This window comes from Cupressus sempervirens, chromosome 4 (genome assembly GCF_028749045.1).
Source record: "Cupressus sempervirens isolate cs-2001-9-10 chromosome 4, ASM2874904v1, whole genome shotgun sequence".
NCBI lineage: Eukaryota > Viridiplantae > Streptophyta > Pinopsida > Cupressales > Cupressaceae > Cupressus > Cupressus sempervirens.
In genome coordinates this window covers 684,190,121-684,202,441 of record NC_143121.1, presented here as the reverse complement: position 1 = coordinate 684,202,441, position 12,321 = coordinate 684,190,121, and the positions used below count along the sequence as shown (strand labels likewise).

The following is a 12,321-nucleotide window of genomic DNA, read 5'->3' as shown; positions in this document are numbered from 1 at the left end:
CCAACTTAGGGAATTAACATGTCATCATTCAGATTCTCTTGACCTGGCTTCCAAACCTGCCTCGCACAATCCCCCTCCACACTGGTCATTGTCTCAACAAATATAAATGTAAAATTAATTTACTAAAATCAAACTATTTTAAAAATCATATAAAATATTTAAAAAATTTAAAACATTCAAAATTAAAAAAATAAAATAAATTGAGACATAAATCAATGAATTCGAATCACCAAAAAAAACACAATTGAATCCTCATAACAATATCACAATTTGATTTGGTGTGGAAAATATCTCCTACTTAAAAATATTTTACTAGTCAACTTTATTACAACTCCACATCCAATAGAAAATCCAATTTAAATGGAAATCGAAATCGAAATCCCTTTTATAATTTTTATTTTTATTTTGTAAAACCGCAATCACTACACTAATTATTTCCACAAATTAAAATCATCTGGTTTAATTATTTACTCGGAGAACAGGAAAATAATTATTCGGAGAACAAGAAAACGAGGACTCGTACCGTTTCAGAAATTAAAAACAGAAGTCGTATAAACTGTGTGTGTGTGTACACCGAGGAGTTTCGAACGTAGGTCGCTGGAATTGCGAAGGCTCAGAGCACGTTCCGCGGTTTACAAATTCTTTTGAAGGGCATCTGAGCGCCTATTGCAACTGAAAAGCAGTTTCCTTCCAACGGGTCTCGAGAAGGTAATTCGCAACATTTTTTGGAATTGTAATTGACGAGATAATGACCGTTTATCTAGTAAACGATGATATGTTATCATACCAAACCCTTTCAAAGTCGACCATTTCTAATAAGAATGTGGCTATTGCACAATTAATGAAATTGGCGAGTTCTTGCTACTATTAATAGAATTGAATAAAATGCCACCGACCAAATGTCGGACTGCTAACAACTCCGAATTTTGTGAAAACTTATTAAATTCTGAAATAAATAATTGAACTGTTTAAGCATTTAGATATTTATACACGGACGAGTTGATCAGGAGGATAGGGGTTCATCTAAATTGAATTATAGAAACTTGGCATTTCAAATTAAAATAAATAAATAAGATCCTGCCGTCCTGACTATCTTTGATCCTATAGACGTTAAAAATCATATTTTCCATTCAAATAAAACAAAGCATCTCATCTTATCAATTTATGATCTATTTTACGCTCAATAATTTAAACAATATTTGTAGAAGTTAAGCACAGACCACAGGAGGTTAACTGGAACTTCGCAGGGACTTACTCATCCCATCACTATTTGAATTTAGGTTTGCTTCATCATATAATTTTCTCAGATTAGCTGGGTAGGTTTCTAGCTTAGAACCTAAATTAATTAAATCTTAATATAACTCGCCAAGGACTTAAGGTTTTATTGTAGTAGTCTGTAAGACAGATTCTGCCAGTCAAATTCATAGCTTAATGTTGCCCAAAGACTGTTTGGGATAATAGGTCACTTAGATGGCAGTGTGCGAGTGAGGACAATGACACTGAAGCGGCAATTATCTAATCACATGATCTGCAAACTGCATCTGACCTGCTGCAAATCTCTCACTGCAGATCTCACTTCACTTCTTTCAAGTCCTCCAGTGAATAGACCAAGAGACTTGTGCAAACCATATCTCATCCTCTAACACCACCAAGTGCTAAGCTATGCCAAGTATGATCTCCTTTTCGTCCCCAAATGAACACCCAACCAATATGGATGTAAAGCTCTCCAACCAAGGAAGATCAAACACAAAACATTCTGAAACTAGGAATCAATCCAATCAACATCGCTTACTAGAAGATAAATCTGCCAAGTAGACCAAGAGTGGGGAGCGAGAATGCTCCTCCAGTATACACTAAGTCATAGTGACTCTCTCCAAGAACAATCTCCTTTAGCTCTACAATGAACTCACATCCATCATTAGGTGTAAGCTCCTCAGCATTCTTGCTGAAAACTCTAAAGAGAGACCATCACAACAAATGTTCTCTTATCCCAAGAGAAATCCAACCTCACCAAAACCGCTATGATCAATACATACTAAGCTTCAAAACACAACAATGTACCATCATGAAGCTCTCAAAAGTCCAAACCAATGAATGACCAATGAACTCAATACCACTGTCAAAAACTCCCACTACACATTTGCATACCTAGGACACAATATGACAGCATAATCTAACATCTCCACAAAGAAAGATCACATACTCTAAAGACATAACCTATCAAGAGAACCTATGTCATGCCACCACTCTAATCTAAAATCAAGAGTTCACTATGGCACAATAAATGATGGAGGGTATTCTCCATATTAACACAAATACACACACAACATAATAGAGAAATAACGACAATCTGCAAGAACAAGAGGTTGCATTTTTATTATCTCCAATAAAATGGAATTACAACATTCAGAAATATGACATGCACAGCCACATGGGCATTTTCCTTGCAATATTTTGCAAGCCACATCTGCTATATACATTCCCCAAGAACTGTCCTAGATAACCCTACAAGCCTTCATTAGATAGGCAATTTTTAACCACCGAAGAATGTTCTAGAAATTTTAACCTGAAACCTTGTAATGCCCTGCCAAGGGATCTAAAGAATTAACCTAGAATTTCACTAAGTTTAGTAGCATTTTTTTTTTTCATGATAGTAAACATCACATATAACTTTTGCACAATAACGGAAGCAATAGCATTGTCCATCTGAAAGTAAACATAACATAAATAACAGATTACATTCTTTAAAATCCCTTAACGTTGAATTACATACATAAATCCATCTAGTACAACATCCTCATGAAATGATAAGTCCAATGTTTATACATTACATTTCAAATACTCAATCATCCACTGTACATGTCACAGGGTATGACAAGCTCAAAGAATATACATATGTAGAATAAGGTACATCATCCTATTCTAATCCATGATACATCAAAGTAGATATAATCACATGATACAACATCATAGAGAACATATACATCCATCATAAAGATCAAACATAATAAACTAAGTGCACGGTTCCTCCCAACCGTCAATAGCATCATTAGACCATCGTGGATCCTAGCCATCCCTCCGTGCGTAACATTCCAAATCACTGAAGAGATCATCGGTATTACATAGTAGGAATGTCACTTCTAATAAATACAACATCATATGTAGAAGTAATCTAACATGCAAATAAAAGCATAAGATAACATCATCTAACATATGCTAATCATCAATGAAAAAGGATACATATCCACCATCATGAAGGACGCATCAACCACGATGTCTCAATGAATCTCAAAATGATAAGAGTGGAAAATACACTACCACCCGACCGCGTGGTACCAAAGTGGTCCATTCCCACCGTGCTGAGGAGATAATCTCAAGTCCCAAACAGACTATCAAAATCACATAGCACAAATCTCCATAAGTCCAGGAATCCTAAAAGTATACTAACTCAAAGGTTCCAATCACAAAAACTGACATCTAATCCCAGAGGCACACAATGACATGTAGGAACTTACTATGCAAGTGGGAAAGTGTCATCGCATTTATCACATACAAGTTACCCTGGCAGTTAGCTAAACTCCACGGGTCCATACTGATTTCATGCGGCCACTAGTATCCTCTCATACTGACGAGGCATACTACGGAATGCAAAGTCGCAACCATGCGTCTCACTACTCCCATCCTAGCCTGTACAAGCGCTCAAGGCATGGGCGAGAACAAAACACCTATCTTTTTAGGTTCATTCAGTTGGTATTAGGTGTGAATGTTATCACTTATTAATCCAACTTACAATGAGTTACCCTGGCAGCCTCTTAGGGCCCCGGCCCCCATTGCAAGCCACTTCCCGTCACTACATGCAGATATCCTACCCTAATGCTCATGGACTCATAAATCTCAAAATCACAAAAGATAATCCATAATAAAATCATCAAATATGCATAAAAGCATCAAACCTCAATTAGCAAACATCCATAAAAAATCATGAACACAACAGCTCTCTATTGGCAACTGAAGTATCACTGATAATCAAATATCCAATGGTTCTCAATAACCAAAATATATATCTCAATCATACTGATCGAAGACTCCAAAAATGGTTGAGTCAAACATGTCACAACATGACATCATCAAGAATAAATCCACATCTCAGTGCCATCATGGCGACTAGAAAATAATCAAGGATAACTGATCGATGACCAAAATAATGGTTAGATCAAGGGTCTCACACACAAGAATCTCAACTATAACAATCAGTAATCACATCCAATACATAGAGCATTCCATCACAAACCATGGTTGGGTTTATAAAGATCGAGATTAAAACATCATCATGACATCACAATCACATAACCCCCAAGCCTCTGGTAGATGTCCTATACTGGTCAACACTAGTCAACCCAAAACCCAAAACAATAGCATAAAGAATACACAATGTAAACACATGTTTTGGTTTTGCTAAGTTTTCAAATTTGAATTTAAAAGTCTTAGTTTACGTTTTTCCAAATTATATTAAGTGGAGAAATTTCACGTTTTTCCTAATCCATGTATTTGTTTGATAGATAAAAGTTTCTCCCCAAAACTATTAGACTCAATTTTCTAATTGATCTAATAATATTTTGTTTATATAACATTGTTTGAAAATTGACACTCTCAATGAATCAAAACTTCGATTATATATTCTAATAACTAATCTTAATTAAACTGAGTTTAATTAAATTAATTATTAATATCTCTTCATAATTGACAAGCTCAATATCAATATTTTAAATCATTAAAAGAGTGATCCATTAATTTAGAACTTTATAATATTCATTTATAATTAATTATATATACATATATACTTATATATATATATAAATATATATATATATATATTTATATATATATATATACATACATATATATATATATACATACATACATATATATATATATATATATATATATATATATATATATATATACATACATATATATATATATATATATATATACATATAATAACATTTAATAATTAATGATATTGCAACAAAATCGAGATTCATATCCAAATCTCATATGAAATAACGTTGCAAATAAAACTTTATATAATTTAAAACCAAACTCCGACCGCAATGCGATTTTAAAATTGCGCGGCCCAATACATCTGCACCGCAGGTACACTGCGGTCGCAGGTACCCTGTGATCTCGCAGGCCTGCGGTGGGTGGGGTATATAATACTCGTCCAACATCATATATATATTTTTTAACGCGATTTTCAATAACGTTTTTTATAAAAACGTTCTTATGCGATATGAAATACTATTAACATGAAACTCTATCGCGATTTGACATTCGATTATTATATAAATAAATATATATATGTATATATATACATATGTATATATATATATGGGTATATATATGTATATATATATATATGTGTATATATATATACACACAGTTTATCACCATCACAGCACATACATATATATATGTATATAATGATATATACGTATATGTGTATGCAGATTCATAGTTTACTTAGAAATTCTAATTTTCAGAATTTTCCTTTAAATCTTTGATCTTCAAATTTATCCAATAAATAATCTAATGGGTTTGGTTATGAATTTAAACCCTAGCCTCGTTTTCTTTCAGATCTATGCATATAAAGATTTCCACATAAATTCAATTGCCCATATTGAGAATGCATACAATAAAAATATGAAATTCCTCAGAAGACATGGAAAACACGAAGAAGACAGGGAATGCAAGATGCAGAAATAGCATAAGTAAAATCACAAGAATCTACCCGGATTCTGATGCTAATTCGCTCTTCCTCAGAAAACCCGTAGAGCAAGTTCCCTCCTTCAGAATTCTCGAATCCTCCAATGCTCCAATTGCACTCCAAACACTCTTATCTAAGCTTCTATGAATGCCTGAATATAAAGAGCTTTCAGGAAACATTTAGAATGCTTCTAGAAACAGCTAGAAGGTGTCACCAACTAAGCATGGGTCTTTTCCAACCTTTTTGATGAGCCATAGGGTTGTAGACACCATGTGCTTAATTAATGCACTAACCCCCATGTTGTTGACACATGAGAAATAGAAAAGTGCGTTAACTCCCATGCAAGCTTATAACTCCAATCCACTTTTATATAATTTTTATCTAAATATTTATAACTTTCATTTTAACTTTTATAACTTTTTTATTATTATTATTTATTTATTACTTTATTATTATTATTAATTTTAATTTCTAATTTTCTTTTATTTAATTCTTTTCTCTCAATTATTCACATTTAATTAATTACAATCAAAATATCAAAGATCATGATATTTTATTAATTTTCTCCAAAATAATTAATTTATTAATTAAATCTATTTATTAAGACTTAATTAATAGAAAATTCACCATAGACCTCCAAAATAAAATATGAAACCCCATCATAGAACAAATCATACAAAATCAGTCTAAAGGGTTAAAAATTACGAAATATGTCATCCGACACATTCGGTGGGTACTCAACTCTGATACTTGTCCTAACTCACTTGGACAAATGGTTTAAGGGTTTGGGACTTGGACTTGAGAATTTATCTCCCTTCTCTTATCATTGAGATAGTATAATAGGGTATGCTCATCCTGACAATTCAGGAAAGTCGATACTTGGTACCTGCAACCTGCAGAAAAAACCATTCATGTACATACAATATATAATGCTAAGCTAAACAGACAATGGCAGGAAGTGGTGCATCGTGTAGATCCCGACTAAGCAGGTGACTACGACTCCCTTCCTTAACCACATCAGAAACGCCATACAATAAGAAAACATGCACACCATACACATGCAAGTATGGGGTAAGTATCTATAATAAAACACATGAGATTATATACCATCTAACTAATCATCATTAATAACTGAAAACAGTATAATGATCATCATACATACATGAAATGTAAAGTCTAAATGATCTCATCATATATCAACTGAATCCATATCATAATATCTGATAGTGTCAAAACAATACCACTAAACCATCAACATAAAACTAGTCCATCAAAGTCTGATAATAATAGCATCAATGTCCAGAAAAGATGTGAACGAGGGTAGGCACTACAAACCTTAAGACCGACCATCCCTAAGATATTATTATTCATATTTTATTGCATTAGAATAGGGCCCAACAACTTTTGGAACTCAAAAGAAATTTTGAAAGAATTTTATTTTCTACTATTTTAGGTAGTGCAACTTTTGGAGACTATAACTCATCGCCATTTGTTCGGATTTGCTTTTATGAACCCATTTTGAAAATGGCGCGAAGTGCTCTACAATGCTTAGCTTGCACAAGCTTTAGTCAGTCGAGGGTTGACCCCTTTTCGGTGTTGTTGGTAAAAAGTATTGTAGCCGACAGATAGAATTATATTCGAAAGGGTGCGTGATGATTGAGTCACCCCTTCGAGAAAGTAAATGTACATCGTTTGTAGGAACTATCGAGAAAGTAATTGTACATCATTCGTAGGGAGTATTGAGTTCATCATAATCATTATCATTATAAGCATTGTACTTGGAGTGCATATTGCGTATATGAATAAAGTATCTGTTTTGTGTTATATCTTACTGTACTACATGTGATAAGTATCCATTTACCCTGTACAGTAAACATTTAGCGCCGTTGCTAGTCGAACCTGGAACAAAGGAAGTGTCATGAAGATTAATGCCGAATTTGCTTAATAAAGATAGGAATAAGATAAAAGATAAGGATGGGATACACAGCACGAGAAGTATTGATTTTAGCACAACAGGTGGAGTGCAGACAAAAGTTTTAGCAACTTATCGACGAACACCAAGGGTGTGAAGGAGCACAGACGGAGGTAGTGCATTCACCTAGTAGACCGAGGAGTGTCGAGGAATTGCTCGAAGAAACTTGACAAGGATTGAATTTGGTGGAAGAGACAAGGGAGGAGGTATACACTGAGGGTAGAGAATCCGAATGGAAGGGAAGTAACTCGCATGACTTTAAGTGCCGAAGGAGCATGAGTGTGGAGTGAACTCTTCATTCTCGATACACCCAACAAATGGATATAGGTAGAGAATCAAACAACTTCGCTTGAGGAAGATCTTTTCACACTGGGTAATGCAGTTGTTCAAAGTAGGGCGGTTGTCTGAAGTAGCATGATTGTGCAGAACAACGCAGGTGCTCAGAACCACGCAGGTGTTCAGAGTAGCGTGGGTACACAATAAGTACCATAGAATCAGAAGAAAGTAGCAATGGAAGGACCAAAGGAAAAATTGCCAAAGTTCAATGGTGATGGGACGACCGATCCAATCAGACACTGTAAAAAATGTGAAATGTTCTAGATGGAGAATAGCATAACAGACTAAGATGACTAGATCCGACAGTTTCTGGTAACCCTACGGGGTGTAGCGATTGATTGGTTTTTGGATGCCGATCCTCAGAAATTAACTACATGGCCAAACGTCAAGAAAGAATTCATAGTAGAATTTTGACTACTGAGGGATGATAATGAAATAGTAGCGAAAATATACAGTACGAAACAGGGGAAGAACGAAACAATCCAAGTATATGCAAGAAGGCTGAAGGAGCTAGTGGGGAAAATGGAAAGCCAACCAGTGGACAGATTAAAGAAAAGATGGTTTGTTGAAGGGCTACGGCCGACACTGAAGAAAAGATGAAAATTGTACCTCCAACATTGTACATAGATGCGTATAATCGGGCAATGGATCTGGAGAGTGAACAAAAAATGAGAAAAAAGAAGAAACACAAATTGTCGGACTCAAACGATTCATCTTCCGAAAGCAGCAACATCAACGAAGAGTCTAGTAAGAAGGTTCGAGCATTGCAGAAGGATATGTTACGAATGATGGAGATCAAAAATTTGAAAAAGAATCCTGAATTGGTGAAAAGGGAATTGTGGTGTACGAACTGTAAGGAGGGCCACACAAAGGGCTCTTGCTTGTAAAAACAATTTTGCGATATTTGCCAAATTGTGGGACATTCCACAAAGGAATGCCCATTCAATATGAAGACAAAGGGACATCAACAAATGTTACTAACGCAGGAAGTGTCCACCGTAGAAGCAAGAACGAACATGAACAATGAGGCAATCTCAAGAGGGTACTGTAACAATAACTAGCGCAGACGAGGTGGTAACAATTACAATAATAACAATAATAGAGGCCGAAGTCAGATACAGTATGATTCAAGTGGATGGTTGATAATACAATGCTGTGCGTGCAACCTCTGGGGGCACTTCACCAGAGACTATACCATGAAGGAAACACCACAATTGTTATGTAGATGGTGTGGTCCGGGAGACCACGAGGATTCGAAATGTCCTAAGCAAGGGGTGAACTTGTTAAGCATTGAAACATGTGATGAGGAGACACTAGCCATTACTTGCGAACAAGCAAAGAAGGCAATGTACCTGGATGCAAAGGAAGAAAAGAAGAGGTTGCAGCAAGCACGAGTGGAATTGGAAAAACAAATGGAAGCCGAGAAATCACAAACAAAAGACACTGCTGGCACCTTGAAGAGGAGCATGGTAGAACAAAATATTATAAGGCAGGTAATGCAAATGGAAGTTCCTATGGAACTAAATGACCTTCTTACAATGCCTTGGTTACGAACGGTGATACTGAACATGACACCACTCCTGAAAGCAATGAAAGAGACAGGAAAGAATGGCAGTGGAACGATTCCAATAGACCCAATGCTTCTGGCACTCACTATGGGAAGACATTCGACAGTAGTAGAGATGGGTATCCTGGGAACCATACTCACGAACACAATCATAGACATAGGGTCAGGAGTAAACGTACTATTAGAAGATAAATGGAAAAAGTTGGGACAACCTACGTTGTGGCCACCTACATTTCAACTACTCATTGCCGAGCAGCACGGAATCAAGCCTTTAGAGAACTTGATGGAGCAACCTATAACCATCGGAATGCAACCATTCTTATTGGATTTCGTGGTCATCCTATTAAAAAGAAAAGGGTGTGACACCATCCTTGGAGGGGGCTGGCTGTACAGGTTGAGGTGAAACATGATTGAAAATGGAATACCCTGTCTACGGAAGGCAGAGGCCGGAGATTGGTAATTGACTTACACACACAAATGGTAGGTGAGGAGACAACCTCGTCAGATTCTGAAGGCGAAGGCAGAGGGGATGATGAGGGGAAGAAAAGAATGGAACCTGACGAAGAGGGAATATTGAAATTGGAAGGAGGGTCTAACGATGATGACTTGGACTTGGTGAATAGCCTACTCCATTGGCAGATGGAGGACTACAAGCTCTTTTTGAGTTGCAATATGTTAGGGGTCAATGAAGGTGATAAAGGAGAGGAAAATGAATGTCCGAAGGAATATAGAGAAGTGAAAGAAGAAAAGGTGGTTATGGCTGAAGTTGAAAGAAATAACATACCGTACGACCAATACGAGAGGAAGAACATACTGTACGAACCTAGCAAAATGAAAGATTCTACCTTACGGTACACAGTGAACAGACCGTGTAGAAAGAAATGGTTACACCGTACCACAGATTTAGTAGAAAGGTGCCGGCAGCAAGGAAAACACATTGTATGATCTGCACAGGAAACAAAAAGGAAGGGCTTAATAAAAATTTCAGCAGTACGAAGTGAAGGTTCTAGAATCAAGAATACAGTTATTGACGGCAAGGAGTGGCAGTTGACGGAATTCATGGTACCAAGTTTAAGAATCATGATCGAAAACAAGCTAGGAGATATGGAAGGCCTGAGGGAAAGACTGCATAATTTAAATAAACTTGATGAGTGATTTCTATAGGCAAAATGGGCCACAGAAGTTACACAGAATAGGCGAAAGGCATGACATGATAAGCATTTGAAGTTGAACAAATTTCAACCTGGCTAATTAGTTTTAAAGTATAATGGGCGTAATGAGATTAGACAAGGAAAATTTAAAGTGAAATGGGTTGGGCCATACGAAATTCGTGAAGTGGGCGATAATGGAGCAATAAATTTAGGGACACTCGATGGGAAGGAAGTGCCCGATGCAGTAAATGGGTCAAAATTGAAAGTCTACCATGAAAGAAATAACACGCCTCTGTGGATGAACAACTGAGAGAATATAGAAATAATAAATAAATGATGTATATATGTAAACATAAATAATTAGAATGTGTAAATAAGAAATCAAAGATAAAAGTATAGTAGAAGAATAGAGCAACAACAAGATACAAAATAATAGTGAGTTGAAGGCTATAAAACCACCGTATGACCACTAATTGGGAACAAGATGACACCTTACAGTCTTGATTAATGAGAAGGGCATTGAATCGGTATAAGGAATACACTGTACGGTACAAAGGAGCAAGGCAAAGCACTATATGGTAGTGGGAAGGTAGCCAGATATAAGACACTGTACAGTCTGGAGAATAGTGTGCATAGATACCAACACCGTACGGCTTGGAAGAAAGAAGCATAGAACTTTAATATGTTGTATGGTCTGAAGAATTGTAAGGATACTGTTATTGTATGGCCAGCAATTGAGGGAAAAAGTTGACTTACGGACATCAGGAAAAGTCACCGTACGACCATTCTACGGTATAAGAGAAACATTAGAGGAGCACCGTAGGACCTTCCTATAAGAACACCATACAAAAGGCTGAGGGAGGGCACACCACACAATAAAAGTAACAGAGGTCAGCCGTACAACCATAGAGAAGTAGCTCGTATGGCCAGAGGAAAAGCTAACACAAGGTCTGTAGGAGCAGTTTAAAGATACCGTACGACCACCATTCAAAGCTGACATCGGACGGCTGAAGGAGAGAAGGCCACACATCATACTACTGCATTGTACGGACTTGTAAAAGCAGGAACATCCCAATTGAGGACAACACTGTACAGCTGAGAGAGTAACACTGTACGGCTTGAGCATAACAACAGAGAATACCGTATGGACTCTTGGAGAAAAATAATGTGGTCTGTACAACCCTTAGGGGGAGAATACCGTACAGTTCATTTTGAGACAAGAAACACCGCCAAACGGCCAAGCAGTTAAAAAGAATTAGACCGTACGACCATTTGTCTCAAGGAAACAGGGCTATAATTACAACATACCAGAGTATGACAAGAAGGTTCTTAAAAATTAAAAAAAAAAAAAAAAAAGACGACAAATCAAAACAATTCACAATGAATAATGTATGATATCGAAGGGAAGGGAAAGACGAACAGATAGTAAAACATAAGTGGTTGGCAGAAAGAGAATGTGATCAGAAGAAAATCACAAAAATGGTGTGTTCCGTGGACTTTTGTGTTTCCCAATCAGTTCAGTTATCAG

The 12,321-nt window shown here is 36.3% G+C and overlaps 1 protein-coding gene across 2 annotated transcripts in view; it reads left to right on the top strand.

Annotated features, from left to right (window-relative positions):
- The first annotated feature begins 416 nt into the window (after window positions 1-416).
- The window catches only part of LOC149563107 (protein N-terminal asparagine amidohydrolase family protein), a 244,334-nt gene continuing 232,429 nt past the window's right edge, over window positions 417-12,321 (top strand). For both annotated transcript variants that reach the window (XM_089826531.1, XM_089826533.1), the window contains exon 1: window positions 417-708. The gene's annotated coding sequence lies outside the window, so the exon portion shown is untranslated. The remainder of the gene's footprint in view (window positions 709-12,321) is intronic.